Source organism: Bos taurus, chromosome X (assembly GCF_002263795.3).
Source record: "Bos taurus isolate L1 Dominette 01449 registration number 42190680 breed Hereford chromosome X, ARS-UCD2.0, whole genome shotgun sequence".
In the NCBI taxonomy this organism is placed as follows: domain Eukaryota; kingdom Metazoa; phylum Chordata; class Mammalia; order Artiodactyla; family Bovidae; genus Bos; species Bos taurus.
In genome coordinates this window covers 71,088,835-71,108,621 of record NC_037357.1, presented here as the reverse complement: position 1 = coordinate 71,108,621, position 19,787 = coordinate 71,088,835, and positions in this window count along the sequence as shown.

The following is a 19,787-nucleotide window of genomic DNA, read 5'->3' as shown; positions in this document are numbered from 1 at the left end:
CACCTCAAGGTGGCATGTGCTTCCTGAGTCTCCACTGCTCAGGTTCCATGTTGCTCTGCAGGGTCACTATCCGAAGCAGGCCCTGCCTTTCATGCATTCCCCAGGTCTAAGCTACTCAAGTTCTTGGATACTCTGCAAGGGCACAGACTCAGTTAGGTGTACGTTTTGTGCCTTTCCCAAGTCCAAGCAGCTCAGAAGCCCAGGTGTTTGGTGAGATCACTGTCCCAGGTGGACTGTGCATCTTAATCACCTCCCCATCCTGGCCACTAGGTTTCTCCCATGTGCTGCGAGAGCATTGTCTCAGGTGTGCCATGTGTCTCCTCTGGGGAGGTGATCTCAGGTTGTGACCCTCCTGTTAGATGTCAACCGTCCAGGGTCCCAGGAAGATGTAGTTAGCAACTAGCAGCCTGCTCACAGTTTGGTGGAGGATGCTGGTCTCTGGGGCCTAGTTGGTACAGCCACCTGCCTTCTGGCTCTGGCTGTTGCATGCCTGCCTCTTTGCCTCTGGTGTGGGAATGAGGCCTGTACACTGCCAGATAGCTCTCCTTTGGTATTGGCTCAATCCTTTGTTCTGTGACCAGGCCAGGCTTCATATTAGAGCCTTTCAAGGGAAAGTTCTCTTTTTATTTCCTCTCTCTCTGGTGATCTCATCGTTTGGGTTACTATCTCACATTAGCTCCCTCACATTGTCCTCAGGGCACTCAGGCCAGGTCCTTACCCTAAGCACCTATTATGCAACCCGTGCCTCCCTGTCCAGCCCTCACTTACTGGTGTCAGACACTAGTGTCTGGGCTACTTCTTTGCTTGCAGTTGTGGTTAGGTGCATATTCTGTGAGTTTTCTTTTCTTTTCTTTTTTCTCCCAGTTATGTTGCCCTCTGAGATTCCAAAACCCCTCACAGACTAGCCTGTGAGAGGATTTCCTACTGTGTGGAAACTTCTCCTCCTTAAGGACTCTCTCCAGTATGGATCTCCATCCCTACATCTTTTGTCTCTCTTTTTATCTTTTTATTTTGTCCTACCTCCTCTCAAAGACAATGGGCTGCCTTTCTGGGTGCCTGGTGTTTTCTGCCAGCATTCAGAAGTTGTTTTGTGGAAGTTTCTCAGCATTCAAATGATGTTTTGATGAATTTGTAGGGAAGAAAGTGGTCTCCTTATCCTTATCCTCAGCCATTTCCCCTTTTTTTCTTTTTAAAAATTGTGAAAAGTCAGTCAGCTACACGAACATTTATTATACCTCTAATGAAAAGTAGATTGTCTTTTGACTAGAGTAGCCAGATCCGCCTCTAAATCTTCTAAAAAGGTAGAGCTAAGCAAAGGATCATTTTGGTAGAGAATGATTCAGGTTTCAAGCCAGAATATTATTTAATTTTTTTTCAAATCTTTCATAATAGTTCACAATTGATTCATCCAATATTTGCTTGTTCTGTTGAATCTGTCCAGTCTACATTTTTATTGGAAAAAGCTCTGAAATAAGTTCACGGAATTTCCAAGGTAATTCCTTGTATTCAGTGTGAGCCTGTGGTTCAAAATTCATTAAGGGGTGTCTCCATCCTGCTTTCTTTATTCATTCCTTAGCTTTGCATTCAGAAACAAACAGCTTCATTAATTGATATAGATCCAAAAACCCAGGTTCATAGATTTGGACAGTCAATTCAAATTCCTTAGCAAATCCCAATGGATCCTGACTTGTATTGGGAAATTCCTTAGCCAAGGCTTTAAGTTCTGCTTGAGTCCAAGGTGTGTACCTAAACACTAAGGACCATTCACTTCTTCCTTTAATAGATTTCTCCTTAAAGGGAACTATAATAAAGTATGATTTTTTAATGCTCCTTTACCAGGGAAGAGGGCAGCAGGAGTTGAAATAGTAAAAGAGATCACATCTGGGCTAGGCAATTCAGATACAATACAATGTGTGGGAGGAATTCTTTAAAGCAATTATCTTTCAATTAAAAAATTAAAATTGGAAAAAAAAGAATGTGTGGAAGGGGCAGAGGGAGAGTCAGATTTGGAGACAGAGTGCTTACAGCCTTTTTGGTTTTAATAGTTTCAAGAGAAGTGTCTAGATACCTATCAAAATAAGTATTCCATTCAGTCTGTTTGATCTTATTGATGGCTTTTTAATTAATTTATTATTATTTACTTTTTATAACTGTGCATACAAAAATATAAATTTTAGAATGTCAAAGGAACCACAACTTGACCATTTTAGATTGAGATTTTCTTTAGTGTAATTTCCCCAATTAAGTAGGTATTTCCAAGTATGTTTTTTATGTACACAACCGTGGCTGGGGTCTAAGTTAGAAGCTTGCTTTCTGATGCCCCTACTTTTTGTGTTTTAGAGACTCTATTTCCCTTTTTAAAGTTGAATTTGTCAGGGATAAAATTTACTATTGAAATTGTGTGGTAGGTCAGTGTGAAATGGACCAGGTCCTTGCCCCGCTACCTGCCTTTTGTCTGTGGAAAACTTAAGTCAAATAATAAGTTTAATAAGAGAAGCAAGAATGTGAACACAAAGGAAAACAGTCAAAGGAGACTATATAATAATAATAATGTAGTCTATAAGCACAGTCAAGGACCTTTAGTTCTTTCTCAAGGGCTATAGATAATATTGCAAACCACATCCTGTCAGCTGTATTATAGATACCAAAACACCAAGTGGAGAAGTTTACTACAGGATGACCAGACTGTACTCAGAACTTGAGCTGCCACAATTCCGAGAATTGACCTCAAAGAAATGGGAACAAGTGCATCCTGTAACTGAAGATTAACTGTACCTAAAGCAACCAAGATGATGCTAGTCAGACCACTGATGACCAATTGAAGATGACTGTTAGAGATGACTGCTCTTTCTACATGGAACTTCCCCCAACCCACCCTTACTCTGTCTATAAAAGCTCTCACTCCTTGCTTGTCAAGGGGTGGGGAATCGGCCTTTGGACTGATGTATGTCATCCCCCCACCCCTCACCCCAGCTGCTAGCATCTGAAATAAAGCAAACTTTCCTTTCCACTAAACTGGCCTGTTTACTGGCTTTTGAGTGGTGAACAGCCAGACACCCCACACCTCCTTTCAGTAACAAGTATGCTGTTTGTGAACTTAACTCCTCTAAGCATCACCTTAAAATTGTTTCAGCTATATTACGTGTCTCAGTTTCTCCCTTTGATGGTCTAACATGCTGCAGGTGCTTGTATCCCTGAATGGCCGATTCTTATCCATGATCCCTGAATAAGCAATGTTTTAATTAACGAGTAGGTTTCCCTATGGAACCATTGGATGGTATGAGGACTCTGCATCCACCACTCCTATAAATTACTTGGTCATCTGAGAAAGGCATGACTGGCCAGGAAATGTCTTGTCCTTTTTTTTGGAGCAAAGCTTTCATGCAATATCTTCACTTTTATCCCTTAAAATTCTATTAAGGCAACCAAATTGAGGAAAAGTATCAGATCAACTTCTTACTGAACTATTCAGTGCAGACCACTCTGTCTCCTACAACTGAGCAAATCCTGGTGTCTTTCAATCAGCCACCCCCTGAAGTAACTTTCAACTGGGTGTGTATTCCTTAGTATCTTTCAATTGGGAAGGAGAAGGTACCTGCTATATACCACCAAATAAAACTCAGGATCATCAAGCAATATGGGATATCTGAGTAATAGGAGAGACTTAGCCAAATTAATCTGTAGTCTCTGAGGAGGTTGGACAGGCACAAAGGGCCACTGCTGATACCAAGGCTCCAGATCCTTATAGGGTTCAGGAAAGGGGAGAAGTCCATTTTGGGTACTGTAGTGGTCACCATAAAACTCAAATTTAAAAAAATGCACGTGAGAGTTGCAAGTTAAGTTTTATTTGGAGGAAAATTAAGACTATATCCCAGGAGGCAGCATTTCAGATAGCTTTGAGAAACTTTTTCAAGGAGGCAGGGAGGAAAGTATATACACAAGATTATGTCGAAGAGGGAGTACATGCAATCAAGCACATATTTTTTTCAGAGGGTTTCTGCCAGTCATGAGGAGAATAAAGAATTTTAGTACTTTTCCAGATATGAGGAGATACAAGACTTGGGCTCATAACATTGGCTCCTGAAAACATTTAACTATCTGAAGACCTATTCTGCAAGTTTTCCCTGAGCATAGAGTGCCTCATTTCTGCACTCCACCCTGAACTCCTTTAAAGGGATGTGGAAAATCAACAGTTGAATCAGCAAATGATGTATTCTTTACAGAGATCGATGACAAATGCCAGTGGCAAGTGCCAATTTGTAGTTGACACTGCCAATTTGTAGTTGACATTTTATAGGTCACTACCTGAAGGAGAGCACAGGGGAACATTTTGTCTCCTGAAGACTTTATAAATCATTTTTTAATTTATTGTAGTTGTATTGAGGCAACTTTTAATTTTGTTATCTTATCAAATCATTCAAAAAAAAAATAGGTGGAAAGAGAGTTAGAAAAAGCAGAGGGTTTGCAATGAGGTTTGTGTTTTAGTAAAGTTCCAACTTAGCCATTCACTAACTGTCTGGCAAGGCAATTTGCTTCTCCAAATCTCAGTGTCCTTACCTGGAAAATGAAGATAGCAATACTTGCAGAAACTATATCATAGGACTTTTTTTTTTTTTTTGAATGAGTTAGTAGTTATGAAATCATATACAAGCTCATATGTATATCTTTTAAAGTAAAATGTTGACTCAAGAGTTAGTCATTGAGGAAGGACAAGACCATTATCATCCTAGTAACAAAACCAGGCAAAGACACGATAAAAAAGAAAATTACAGGACAATATCACTTTGATCTCTGCAAGGTGATCAAACCAGTCAATCCTAGAGGAAATCAGTACTGAATATTTATTGGAAGGACTGATGCTGAGGCTGAATCTCCAATAATTTGGCCACCTGATGTAAAGAGCTGACTCATTGGAAAAGACCCTGATGTAGGGAAAGATTGAAGGTGGGAGGAGAAGGGGATGACAGACGATGAGATGCTTGGATGGCATCATCGACTCAACAGACATGCGTTTGAACGAGCTCCAGGACTTGGTGATGGACAGGGAAGCGTGATGTGCTACAGTCCATGGGGTCACAGAGTTGGCCATGACTGAGCTACTGAACTGACTGACTGATCATTGATGAACATTGATGTAAAAAGTCTTAACAAACTTCTACCAAACAGAATTTAGCAACACATTAAAAAGTCCATATACCATAATAAAACTGTGTTTATTCCATGGATGCAAGAATTGTTCAATATATGTAAATCAAGCAATGTGATACACCATATTAACAAATTTAAATAAATAAATTTTATAATACTCTCAATAGATGCGGGAAAAGCTTTCAACAAAATTCAGGACCCATTTTTGATAGAAACTCTTCAAAAAATGGGCATAAAAGAACTTACCTCAATATTATAAAGGATGTATATGATAAATCCACAGCAAATTATAAAGGTCATATATAATAAACCCACAGCAAACATTATTCTCAATAATGAGAAACTGAAAGCATTCCCGCTAGGATCAGGAATAAGACAAATGTGCCCACCATTGACACTATTATTCATCATAGTTTTGGAATTCCTAGCTATTGCAAGCAGAGAAGAAAAAGAAATACAAGGATTCCATATTGGAAAATAAACAGAACTTTCATTGTTTGTAGATGACATGATACTATACATAGAATATCTTTAAAATATTATTAGAAAAATTCTAGATCTAATTGGTAAATCTAGTAAAGTTGTAAGGTACAAAGTCAATACACAAAAATCACTTGCATTCCTATACACTAACAAGAAAAATCGGAAACAGAAATTAAGGAATTAATCCCATTTACCATTACAACAGAAAGAATAAAATACCTAGGAATACATGTACCTAAGGAAACAAAAGAGTTGCATACAAAAAACTATAAAACACTAATGAAAGAAAACAAAGACAACATAAACAGCTGGAGAGATTTTTCATGTTCCTGGGTTGGAAGAAACAATACTGTGAAAATGAGTACTACCAAATGCTATCTACAGATTCAGTGCAGTCCCTATCAAATTGCCAATGGCATTTTTCACATCAGTTCAGTTCAGTTCAGTTCAGTCGCTCAGTCGTGTCCGACTCTTTGCGACACCATGAATTGCAGCACGCCAGGCCTCCCTGTCCAGCACCAACTCCTGGAGTTCACTCAGACTCACGTCCATCAGTTCAGTGATGCCATCCAGCCATCTCATCCTCTGTCGTCCCCTTCTCCTCCTGCCCCCAATCCTTCCCAGCATCAGAATCTTTTCCAATGAGCCAACTCTTTGCATGAGGTGGCCAAAGTACTGGAGTTTCAGCTTTAGCATCATTTCTTCCAAAGAAATCCCAGGGTTGATCTCCTTCAGAATGGACTGGTTGGATCTCCTTGCAGTCCAAGGGGCTCTCAAGAGTCTTCTGCAACACCACAGTTAAAAATCATCAATTCTTTGGCACTCAGTTTTCTTCACAGTCCAACTCTCACATCCATACATGACCACAGGAAAAACCATAGCCTTGACTAGATGAACCTTTGTTGGCAAAGTAATGTCTCTGCTTTTGAATATGCTATCTAGGTTGGTCATAACTTTCCTTCCAAGGAGTAAGAGTCTTTTAATTTCATGGCTGCAGTCACCATCTACAGTGATTTTGGAGCCCCCCAAAATAAAGTCTGACACTGTTTCCACTGTTTCCCCATCTATTTCCCATTTAGAACAACAACAACAACAAAATCACAATTTGTATGGAAACACAAAAGACCTGTAGTAGCCAATGCAATCTTGTGAAAGAAGAATGGAGCTGGAGCAACCCACCTTCCTGACGTTAGACTATACTTCAAAGCTACAATCATCAAGACTGTATGGTATTGGCACAAAAACTGAAATATAGACCAATGGAACTAGATATAAAGCCCAGAGATAAACCCACACACCTATGGGTACCTTATCTTTGACAAAGGAAGCAATATACAGTAGGGAAAATGTAGACTCTTCAAAAAGTGGTGCTGGGAGAACTGGACAACTGAGTGTAAAAGAATGAAAGTAGAACACTTCCTAACAACATACACAAAGATAAACTCAAAATGAATTAAAGACCTAAATGTAAAACCAGAAACTATAAAACTCCTAGAGGAAAACATAGACAGAACACTGCATGATATAAATCACAGCAAAATTCTCTATGGCCCACTTCCTAGAGTAACAAAAATAAAAACAAATAAGTGGGACCTAATTCATCTTAAAAGCTTTTTCACAGCAAAGGAAACTATAAACAAGGTGAAAAGAAAACCCTTAGAATGGGGGTACTCTTTCTACCCCCTTCTGATGCCTATTTCAGAAGCTTTCTCTATCTCCTTTATACTTTAGTAAAACTTTATTACACAAAAGCTCTGAGCGATCAAGCCTCGTCTCTGGCCCTGGATTGAATTCTTCTCCTCCGGGGGCCAAGAATCCCAGTGTATTTGCGTGATTCAACAACGACCTTTCATCTTGGGAGCTCATCCAGGATCCTTCAGGACAAGATGGGCCTGATAACCTATGTGAGCTTACTTCTGCTGACTCCAAATATCCTGAGTCTGCCGTTGGATCCTCAAGACAATGTCTTCCTTTCCTGGGCTCACTCCTATGCTGCATTCCACAATCGATCTAACTGCTGGGTCTGCGGAGCGCTCCCCTCTTCATCAGTGGAAGGCTTCCTGTGGTGGACATCCCCACTTCAAGGAAAAGACTTTCTCCAAGTCTGTGAATACCTTCGACAACAATCACATGCGATGCCTCTTCTTCATCTGATGACATCTACCAACCCTGAAATGGACTGGTACAACACTTTGTACTCTAACTATGGACATAATGTTTTAAAAACTTTTAATTTTGATTACACATTGTCTCGGTTCAATGACTATTTTGCTACATATAAGGTAAATAGGTCTAGATCTAATGGTTTTTTACCTGACTTTTATCAAATATGAGATGAGGTTACATGGCTAACTGCTGAAAAAGGACGTTTAATATCTACTGCCTCTATATGCTGGGAACAAACAGAGCCATCCCCAAAAGTTAGCCAACAACTTAATTACAATGATTGGAAACAATTGGGATATTTGTCTCAGGAAACATGCAATATAATCATTCCCGTGTTTTCCAATCCCAGTTCAGGTTCTCCCTTTGTCTGGCCAGGCACAAATTGAGACTGGATATCTCAGTCGCGCTGGCTTGCTCCAAACGAGACTTATTAGATATGTGGCTCTTACCTATGGGCATGGCTTCCACCTGGTTGGATAGGGAGAGGCACCCTGGGTCTAGCCTTTACTCATGGCTTTATATTTTCAGAGCTTCCAAAAAAGCCTGCTAATTTACCCCACCTTAAAACTCGGTGGGCAAGGTCTGTATTTCATTGGTATGATTATTTGGTTACAGCGTTTGTTCCCTCTTTGAGAACTACAGATGTTATGTTACGAGTGGATGCTTTGACTAATTTTACTCAACAGACATTACAAGATTCTCAAAAGGCTATTTCAGCTCTTAATGCTGAACAAGCACAAATTAGAAAGGTGGTTTTACAAAACAGATTGGCTCTAGATATTCTGACAGCTACACAAGGAGGAACTTGTGCCATTGTTCATACCCAATGCTGTACATATATACCTGATATGAGCACGAATGTTACTCATTTTACTAACCACATGAACAAGATGATTAGGGCCATGGGTACTCCTGAAGCCTCAATTGCCTCACTTTGAGAAACGTTAACTAGTTCCCCATGGTGGACAACTATCTTAATTACAATAATTCTGGTTGTTTTGTTCTTGCTGTTTGCTCCCTGCATCTGTAATTGTATAACTGGATTTGTTTCTAGCCGCATGAAAGCTTTTAAGTTACAAATGGTGCTCAAACTCCTGCTACTGCTGTAGCTTCCTCCAGCTACTATTTGGGGCCCCTGGATCAGATATCCTCAATATGAGGATTAGGAAAATATGTTGCCTCACCAATTTAGGGACAACGCCCCTTGTCAGCTCAAAAGTAGTTATAAAATGAGAATGACGCCCCTTTTCCCTAGACAACATAATTCTCCTAAAAAAAAGGGGGAGAATGAGAGAGTCAGTTCCTAGACAGGTTGATAGGGAGTCTAGGGGTCCCCAAGGAGAGAGGGGTCTGAAATTCTCAAGGAAAAAGAAAGGACAAACTTTTTTTCTTTCTCCACATTCCTTAAGATTATATACCAATAATGTATCCTGCCTAAGGACAGTCTTTAGATTCAACTTTCTATTATCTTAAAATGTTAATTATGAGAGTAGACCTGGTCTTTACAAGGATGTATCTTGCCTGAGGACAGTGTTATCTTAAAATGTAAATTATGAGAGTAGGTCTGATGAGGTCTTTACAACCTCCAGATATTCTTTGGATTATATAACTTCATTGTTAACACTAGCAAGCGGGTACTCTTTCTACCCCCTTCTGATGCCTATGTCAGAAGCTTTCTCTATCTCCTTTATACTTTAATAAAACTTTATTAAACACACAAAAAGAAAACCCTTACATGTATACCTGTGATGGATTCATTTTGATATTTGGCAAAACTAATACAATTATGTAAAGTTAAAAAAAAAAAAAAAGAAAACCCTTAGAATGGTAGAAAATAATAGCAAATGAAACAACTGACAAAGGTTTAATTTCCAAGATATACAAGTAATATGGATGCCATCAACAGATGAGTGGATAAGAAGCTGTGGTACATATGTACAATGGGGTATTACTTAGCCATATGAAGGAACATATTTGAGTCGGTTCTAATGAGGTGGAAAAACTGAGAGTCTAATATACGAAATGAAGTAAGGTAGATAGAAACAAATATATATTAATGTATTTATATGGAATCTAGAAAGATGGTGCTGATGAACCTACATGCAGAGCAGGAAAGCAGACACAGACAGAAAGAACAGAATTGTGGACACAGTGGGGAAAGAGAGGGTGGGGCCAATTGAGAGAATAATATGGAGTCATGTACACTACCATACATAAAGTAGATAGCCAAATGAGAATTTGCTGTATGACTCAGGATACTCAGACTGGGGCTCTGTAACAACCTAGAGGGGTGACATGGGGTGCGAAGTGGGAGGCAAGTTCAAGAGGGATGGGTCACATTTATAAATATGGCTGCTTTGTGTTGATGTATGGCAGAAACCAACAAGATATTGTAAAGCAATTATCTTTCAAATGTCATTGTCTAATAGAGGTCCAGGCACACTATAGGCAATCAATAAATCTTTCTTAAATTAAAAACAAAATAAACATAATAAGTAAATTTTAAAAAGTTAATGATTGTGAAATGTGAAGATATAGAAACAAAGCTTAGCTGTTGGGCTAGGGAACTGGTAACAATTTAGGTATATTCTGCCCCATAGAAGAATCACTGAACTCCCAGGTACCTGAAAGATATAGATAAAGGCCTGACAGACATTCATAAGTTGGTTTTCCAAAAAGCAGTCCCCCTCCAGATGAAAACTGCTGATTACAAGACCCTAGACTGGTTGAAGACAGAAATTGATGATACTTGAAACTTCAACTTTTCAATAATCCAACGGATGTTGGCAATTTGATCTCTGGTTCCTCTGCCTTTTCTAAATCCAGCTTGAACATCTGGAAATTCATGGTTCACATATTGCTGAAGCCTGGCATGGAGAATTTTGAGCATTACTTTACTAGCGTGTGAGATGAGTGCAACTGTGTGGTAGTTTGAGCATTCTTTGGCATTGCCTTTCTTTGTGATTGGAATGAAAACTGACCTTTTCCATTACTCTGACCACTGCTGAGTTTTCCAAATTTGCTGGCATATTGAGTGCAGCACTTTCAAAGCATAATCTTTTAGGATTTGAAATAGCTCAACTGGAATTCTATCACCTCCACTAGCTTCATTTCTAATGATGCTTCTTAAGGCCCACTTGCTTTCCCATTCTGGGATGTCTGGCTCTAGGTGAGTGATTATACCATTATGATTATCTGCATCATGATCTTTTTTTGTATAGATCTTCTATGTATTCTTGCCACCTCTTCTTAATATCTTCTGCTTCTGTTAGGTCCATACCCTTTTCTGTCCTTTATTGAGCCCATCTTTGCATGAAGTGTTCCCTTGGTATCTTTAATTTTCTTGAAGAAAACTCTAGACTTTTCCATTCTATTATTTTCCTGTATTTCTTTGCACTGATCATATCGGTTTGATTGTCAAAAAAGCAAGAGAGTTCCAGAAAAAACATCTATTTCTGCTTTGTTGACTATGCCAAATCTTTTGACTGTGTGGATCATCACACACTGTGGAAAATTCTGAAAGAGATGGGAATACCAGACCACCTGACCTGCCTCTTGAGAAATCTGTATGCAGGTCAGGAAGCAACAGTTAGAACTGGACATGGAACAACAGACTGGTTCTAAATAGGGAAAGGAGTATGTCAAGGCTGTATATTGTCATCCTGCTTATTTAAGTTATATGCAGAACTTATATACATCATGAGAAACTCTGTGCTGGATAAAGCACAAGCTGAATCAAGATTGCAGGAGAAATATCAATAACCTCAGATATGCAGATGACACCACCATTATGGCAGAAAGTGAAGAGGAACTAAAGAGCCAAAGAACCTCTTGAAGATACTGAAAGAGGAGAGTGAAAAAGTTGGCTCAAAGCTCAACATTCAAAAAACCAAGATCATGGCATCTGGTCCCATCACTTCATGGCAAAGAGATAGGGAAACAATGGAAAGAGTAACAGACTTTATTTTTGGGGGGGTTCCAAAATCACTGCAGATGGTAACTGCAGCCATGCAATTAAAAGACACTTACTCCTTGGAAGAAAAGTTATGACCAACCTAGACAGCATATTAAAAAGCATAGACATTACTTTGCTAACAAAGGTCCTTCTATTCAAGGCTATGTTTTTTCCAGTACTCATGTATGGATGTGAGAGTTGGATTATAAAGAAAACTGAGCGCCAAAGAATTGATGCCTTTGAACTGTGGTTTTGGAGAAGACTCTTGAAAGTCCCTTGGACTGCAAGGGGATCCACCAGTCTATCCTAAAGGAAATCAGTCCTGAATATTCATTGGAAGTACTGATGTTGTAGTGGAAACTCCAATAATTTGGCCATCTGATGTGAAGAACTAACTCATTTGAAAACACTCTGATGCTGGGAAAGATTGAAGGCAGGAGGAGAAGGGGCTGACAGAGGATGAGATGAGGTGGCATCACCGACTCTATGGACATGAGTTTGAGCAAGCTTCAGGATGGTGATGGACAGGGAGGCCTGGCGTGCTGCAGTCCATGGGGTCTCAAAGAGTCAGACACGACTGAGTGACTCAACTGAACTGATACTTCACCTTGATGCCAATCAATCCAAGAATTGTGCACAAGCTGATCATGCCTTGCTCCCTGAACATTATAACACATCTCACTGTATGCTCCAGGATGGGTCACACATTCTTGAGGGCATTAGCCCAGTGTGGAGCCCTTTGCCTGGCAAAGCAATAAAAGCTACTCTTTTCTACCTCACCCAAAACTGTGTCTCCAAATTTATATTCATCACTGCTGCACAGAGGTGGAGTTTCAGCAACATTTATTTTTATTTATTTGTTTTAAAGTTTATTTTTAATTGAAGGATAATTGCTTACAATATTGTGTTGGTTTCTCCCTTTCAACAGTGTGAATCACCCATATATATGTAATATATTCCCTCCCTCTTAAGCCTTCCTCCCACTACCCCAACTCCTCCTCTAGTTTGTCACAGAGCACCAAACTGAGCTCCCTGTGTTTTACAGCAGCTTCTGACTTGCTATCTAGTTTATATGTAATAGTGTATATATGTCAATACTACTTTTTTAATTCGTCCCACTCTCTCCTTCCCCCATGTGTTCACAAGTCTGATCTCTATGCTTGCATTTCTATTCCAGCCCTGCAAATAGGCTCATCAGTATCTTTTTTTCTAGATTCCAATTATATGCTTTAATATAAGATATTTGTTTTTCTCTTTCTGACTTACTGCACTCTGTGTAATAGGCTCTAGGTTCATCCACCTAAGTTCAACTGACTCAAATTAATTATATATAATATATATATATATATATATATATATATATATATATATATGTCACAATATTTTTATCCATTCATCTGTCAGTGGACATCTAGGTTGCTTCCATGTCCTGGCTATTGTAAATAGTGTTGCTATGAACAGTGGGGTGCATGTGTCTTTTTCAATTATGGTTTTATCAGTGTATTTGCTTAGTAGTGAGATTGTTTCTGGGTCATATGAGAGTTTTATTCCTAGTTTTTAAAGGAATTTCCATACTGTTCTCCATTGTGACTATCAATTTACATTCCCACCAGCAGTGCAGGAGGTTTCACTTTTCTCTACATTCTCTCCAGCATTTATTGTTTGTAGACTTTTTGATGATGGCCATTCTGACTGGTTACAGGACCCTTATGAGGGCTATAAGGTGGTGAAAAATTTGGTATTGGTGAATGATTCTGCTAATGTCCTTTTATAAGAAATCAGCACAATTTCAACACATCAATCATAATGTTTAAGGTTGGGGTGGGGAAAATATTTCTTTTTTGCCAATCTAATTAACACTTGTGATAAATCCCTTCTGATTACTTAACAAGACCATTAAATTTAAAATAAGAGATGAGAGTCCACATACACTGTTAGTGTTTACTGCTGGAATGGGACACATTTTTTGTTCTACAAGGACATATCATAATAAGAAAGACTTGGCCAGAACTTTTCCAGTGCCTGAGAAACTTTATAGCATTTTATTTTAATTTCTGATGGAAGAAATTTGAAGTAAATGTTTTTAAAAGACAAATCATGCTGTAAATGTTGGATGAGAGAAATAGAAACTTTTAAAGCTTAATGCATAGTATCTCCTACTACACTAAAGCATAGTGAGACCAGTGGGAGCTTTTGTGGAAGAGTCAGGAAGGAACATTAGGTTTCAACAGCAAATACTGTAGCTACAGTAGTTCCCCTCTCCAAATGAATGTAATATTGACAGAGAATCGGATATTATCTGAAAGATAGAGGTGACTTTATGCTGTTAAGGAAGTGTGACAGTATGAAAATACAGTTGGTGAAATTTGTTTCTCTAGCTTCTCCATTCCAGGCCCTTTCAACAATAATATTAGTAATCATAATAATTTAGAAATAATGGAAGCCTTATCATTGAAATAGTTAATTCACCTACCTTATAAGATTGTTGTGAAAAAGAAATGAGATAGAATAAAACAAGTCTAATAATATGTTTGTTACCTATTAAATACTCAATAAATTGTTAGTGTTGTTGATATTTTTATTATATTTACAATTTTCTCCACTTTATACATAAAGAAACTGAGATTTGTTCTTTCCGGTGATTTTAGGCACTCAGTTATTTTTATCTGTAGTCAAAAGGTTGATCTCAGATAAGAGTCTTTTCTTTCTTTTTTTTTTCTTCTAGTTTTATTGAGATATAGTTGATATACAACATTGTATAAGTTTAAAGTGTACAACATAATGATTTGACTTACATATATCATGAAGAGATTAACACAATAGGTTTAGCAAACATCCATCTTTATATATATATATATATATATATATACACACACACACACATATATATATAATTAAATAAATAGAAAAAAAATGTTTCTTGTGTTCCAAACAGGATTGGTTGACTTCTCTAACAACTTTCATATATAACATACAACAATGTTAACTATTTTTAATGTATTGTACAAGAGTAATTTCTAACTGACTGCAAATATGTCAGTGTTCCTTCTTCCATAAGAGTTTGCTTTATAAGCCTAAATTCCTAGTGTGGAACAACAGGTTCTAGTCTCTGGAAAAAAATTCAAGCTTCATCCAGATACCTAAACAGTAAGAATTTGACCCTTCTATTCTAGTTCCTCAAAATTTCACTACCTAGGCAGTTCTTAACCTGTTTAGGTGTAAAGTCAGTCCTGTGGGAGCAGCGTGGCCATTTTATAGAATAGGAGTTAGTGCTCCTTCCATAGACAATGTCTTATGACTTCAGACTCAGGAAGATGTGGGTGGAGCACTTTTATTACACTGATGAAAAGCAATTGTAGTTTTGGACCATGAATTTTAAATCATAACTAGTCTCAAGCACATCTTTATTAATCAAAATAAGAACCATTACAATAAACATATTTTTGCCAATAAGAAATAAGTTTGTTTCTTCTTGCAGCATAAAAATCCACATTTCAGGATTCAGCAAATTCTTGGAAAGCATTTTCTGCCTTCTGCTGGTTGTGGAAGCATTTTCCCTTCAAAAAGGTGTCAAGATGCTCGAAAAAGTGGTAGTCACGTGGCAAGATGTTAGGTGAAAATGGTGAATGAGGCAAAACTTCATAGCCCAATTTGTTCACATTTTGAAGTATTGGTTGGTGACCTGTCGTGAGGTGTTGTTGTAGAGAAGAATTGGGCCCATTCTGTTGACCAATGCCACCTGCAGATGTTACAGTTTTTGGTGCATCTAATCTATTTGCACTGAAGAATTAATCCTTTTGAACTGTGGTGTTGAAGAAGACTCTTGAGAGTTTCTTCGACTGCTAAGATATGGTGAAGGATAAGGAAGCCTGGCATGCTGCAATCCATGAGGTTGCAAAGAGTCAGACATGATTGAGCAACTGAACAACAACAATCGATTTGCAGTTCATTGGTGGTGCTTGTAGTAAAGAATATGTCTGCTAATGTAAGAGACGCAAGAGATGGGGGGGTCAATCCCTGGGTCAAGAAAATCCTCTGGAGTAGGAAATGGCAACCCACTCCAGTATTCTTGCCTGGAAAGTTCCATGGATAGAGGAACATGGTGAGCTACAGTCCATGGAATTGTAAAGAGTTGTACATGACTGAGCCCCAGCACCAATCAATTTACTGAGCATACTTTTCATATATAATGGTTTTGCTGGAATTCAGAAAGCTTTAGTGAAACAGACCAGCAGCAGACCACCAAGCAGTGACAATGATCCCTTCTCTTTCCTTTTTTTTTTTTGGGGGGGGGGTTGTGCAACTTTGGCTTTGGGTAGTTCTTTGGAGCTTCTTCTCAGTCCTATCAGTGAGCTGGTAATCGATGGTTGTTGTATAAAATCCACTTTTTGTCACATGTCACAATCCGATCAAGAAATGGTTCATTGTTGTTGCATAGAATAAGAGAAGATGACACCTCAAAATGATGATTTTTTTGGGGGGTGGTTTGGTGCTCAACTCATGAGGTACCCACTTATAGAGCTTTTTCATCTTTCCAATTTGTTTCAAATGGTGAACAACCATGGAATGGTCCAAGGTGAGGCCTTTGGCAACTTCCCTGGTGGCTCATAAGGTAAAGCATCTGCCTGCAATACAGGAACCCTGGGTTCGATCCCTGGGTCAAGAAGATCCCCTGGAGAAGGAAATGGCAACCCACTCCAGTACTCTTGCCTGGAAAATTCCATGGATGGAGGAGCCTGGTAGGCTACAGTCCATGGGGTCGCAAAGAGTGGACACGACTGAGTGACTTCACTTTTTCACTTTTCCTGTAGTTGTAAGATCAGCTTTGATGATCCTCTCCATTAGTCATGGCCAGCTTCCAATGGCTGGACACTGACCTGCTCATGTTTAAGGCTGTCATCGCCTTTGCAAAACTTCCTGAATCACTACCGCACTGTACATTAATTATGGGTTCCTGAGCCAAATATGTAGTTGATGTTCTGAGTTGTCTCTGCTGCTTTACAACCCATTTTGAACTTTAATAAGAAAATCACTCAAATTTGCTTTTTATCTAACACCATTTCCCTAGTCTAAAGTAAAATATAAAATAAGCAACAAATAACAAATCATTAGCAAAGACACATACAGAGAAAAATACATATCAAAATGATGTACAACATAACCACACTTACTTAAGAATGTATTTCAATATCAAGTGGAAAAGTTCAACAATGCAAAATGACAGTTACTTTTGTACCAACTTAATACTTCTAAATCAGAGAAGGCAATGGCAACCCACTCCAGTACTCTTGCCTGGAAAATTCCATGGATGGAGGAGCCTGGTAGGCTTCAGTCCATGGAGTGGCTAAGAGTTGGACACGACTGAGTGACTTCACTTTCACTTTTCACTTTCATGCATTGGGGAAGGAAATGGCAACCCACTGCAGTGTTCTTGCCTGGAGAATCCCAGGGATGGAGGAGCCTGTTGGGCTGCCATCTATGGGGTCGCACAGAGTTGGACATGACTGAAGCGACTTAGCAGCAGCAGCAGCAATACTTCTAAATACTTCTCTCCACTCTCTGTACTCACACACACAAACACACTCACACACAGTAGTTCAATATGTAAAACATATATTTGAACAATAGCTCTGATTAAAAAAGGGAGACTAAAGATTCTGACCTTTTGCTCACCTTAAGGCAACTCTTAAGGGGACTTTTCTTAATAGTTTGAAAGTTATTAATCTAATCCAGCACTCTTATTTTATATATTAAAAATAATGCCCAAAGACAAGGAAAAAATGTTCAAGCATTTAGTGAATGACCAAACTGGCATTGATTCCCAGGTATTCTGATTTCCTGTTAAGTTTAATTTTCTTTTTAAAAATAAGTCAAAGTACTAGTCTTCACTATGCTGGGACAAGAACATCATCATAATCACTATCATCACTATCATCAACAGCAAGTATAAAAATTTTACCTTGTGGTATGCATGCCAGAAGTGGCCTGGGTTCCCATATAGTGGCATGAGGTCTTATTGCTGCTTCTAAATACTCTTCTTAAATGGTGATATAAACTGTTGCTTATGGCCTGAAACCAGCACAAGGTTCAGTTTTCACAGAATCATTGGCATTCATGGATCATTTCCCATCCCACTCTCAGGTCTACTAAAACTTAGGAATGGTACACCATGTATTTTGTAAATTTATTCTATTTTTTGGAACTTCCTTTCAAAGAAAAATAATAGCATTGAATGTGGCACTTTCCCTACATGTTTAATTTTCTGTCTCAGCAGTGATGAGGAAATATAGTAAGCAATAAAGTGTTTGTGGTTTCCCTGGTGGCTCAGACAATAAAGAGTCCACCTGCAATGCAGAATACTCAAGTTAAATACCTGGGTCAGGAAGATTCCCTGGAGAAGAGAATGGCAACCCAATCCAGTATTCTTGCCTAGAGAATCCCATGGACAGAAGAGCCTGGTGGGCTATGGTCCATAGGATCACATAGAATCAGACACAACTGAGTGACTAACACTTTCAAGGTGTTCGTAAAGTGAAAATCATGTTGAAATGCAATGAGCATATTTCCTTAAGAGAAAAGCAAATCAATTAAAAAGGAGTAAAACTACAAATATTTGTTTGAATAAGCATGTAGATATATTTGTCTTCTTCTCTCCTGCCATTGCAGGACATTAAAATTGCTCTTTGCTATGTAAGTATATATGAAACATCTTCAATGGTGCTAATGTCCAAAGAAGGACAAGATAAATTTCATTACTTTTTAGATTTAGAAGTATGAATAGACCAGACTGTGAAAACTGATAGCTGACTGATGAAGTGCAGTGACTGAACTAACCAATGTGAAGAGCCTTGGACTCAAAAAGATCTCAAGAATAACTAGAAAATATTTTCATGAGATCTACAGAGAAATAATATGTTTGTTTCTTAACAGGCTTATTTCTCAACTTGGAGTCTTCATCAAAACAATCTGAGGAACTTCTCTGAGATAAATTTTCTTGGCTTTCATCTCATATGCATCAAATCTGGACTCTGAGGTTTGGTCTAGAAAATATTATCTAGGTTCTGATACAGACATTTGGTGAAGAACTTCTCATATAGATCTAGATCAACTCCACTGTAAAGATAAGCCTAGAGTTAGAAAGAATTCCTTGGACATCAAGGAGATGAAACTAATCATTCCTAAAGGAAGTCAGTCCTGAATATTCTTGAAAGGAGTGATGCTGAACCTGAAGCTCCAATATTTGGGCTAAAATGTGACTCATTGGAAAATACTCTAATGCTTGGAAAGACTGAGGACAGGAGGAGAAGGGAGTGACAGAGGTTGCATTGGATGGATGGTATCATCAACTCAATCGACATGAGTTTCAGCAAACTCAGAGACATAGTGAAGGACAGGGAAGTCTGGAGTGCTGCTGTTTATGGGGCTGAAAAGAGTCAGACATGACTTAGTGACTGAACAATAACAGAAAGGGTAAGTGATTTGCTGAAGGTCACCTTTTTCTTTTCATTTGTATTTATGAACAGTGAATGTTGAGGGAGGGAGGTTTATCTTCTCAGGGTTAAGACAAGGTTAAGCATCTCAAAGTTATTATATTCTTTCCAGAAGAAATTGGGAAAAACGATAAATTTGGAGACCCACCCAATACTGAAAGATAAAGATGGATACTGTTTCTTTTTGTTTGTTTGTTTCCTTTATGTTTCTTCCTTTGTTATTCCCTATGAAATACTATATGAAAGGTCTTTGCAGAATCAGTCATACAGTATTTCACATGAAAGATTAGAATCTGTTAGTAAAGTGTGACTCTGAAATGCAGGTACAATTTATACACTTATCTACTTAGTTTATTTACTGTTTTTCATTCCTTGGATGTAGTCTGCATAGTTCAGTTTACTGTAATGAAGAGGTCACAATTTTAAGGGAACTTCTAACTTTAGTTATATGGGTTGCTGCTGTTTAATCATTAGTTTTTCAATTAAGAATGTTCCTTTGTACTTGCATCTTGAGACTACTGGGATAATATCAATGGAGCATATTA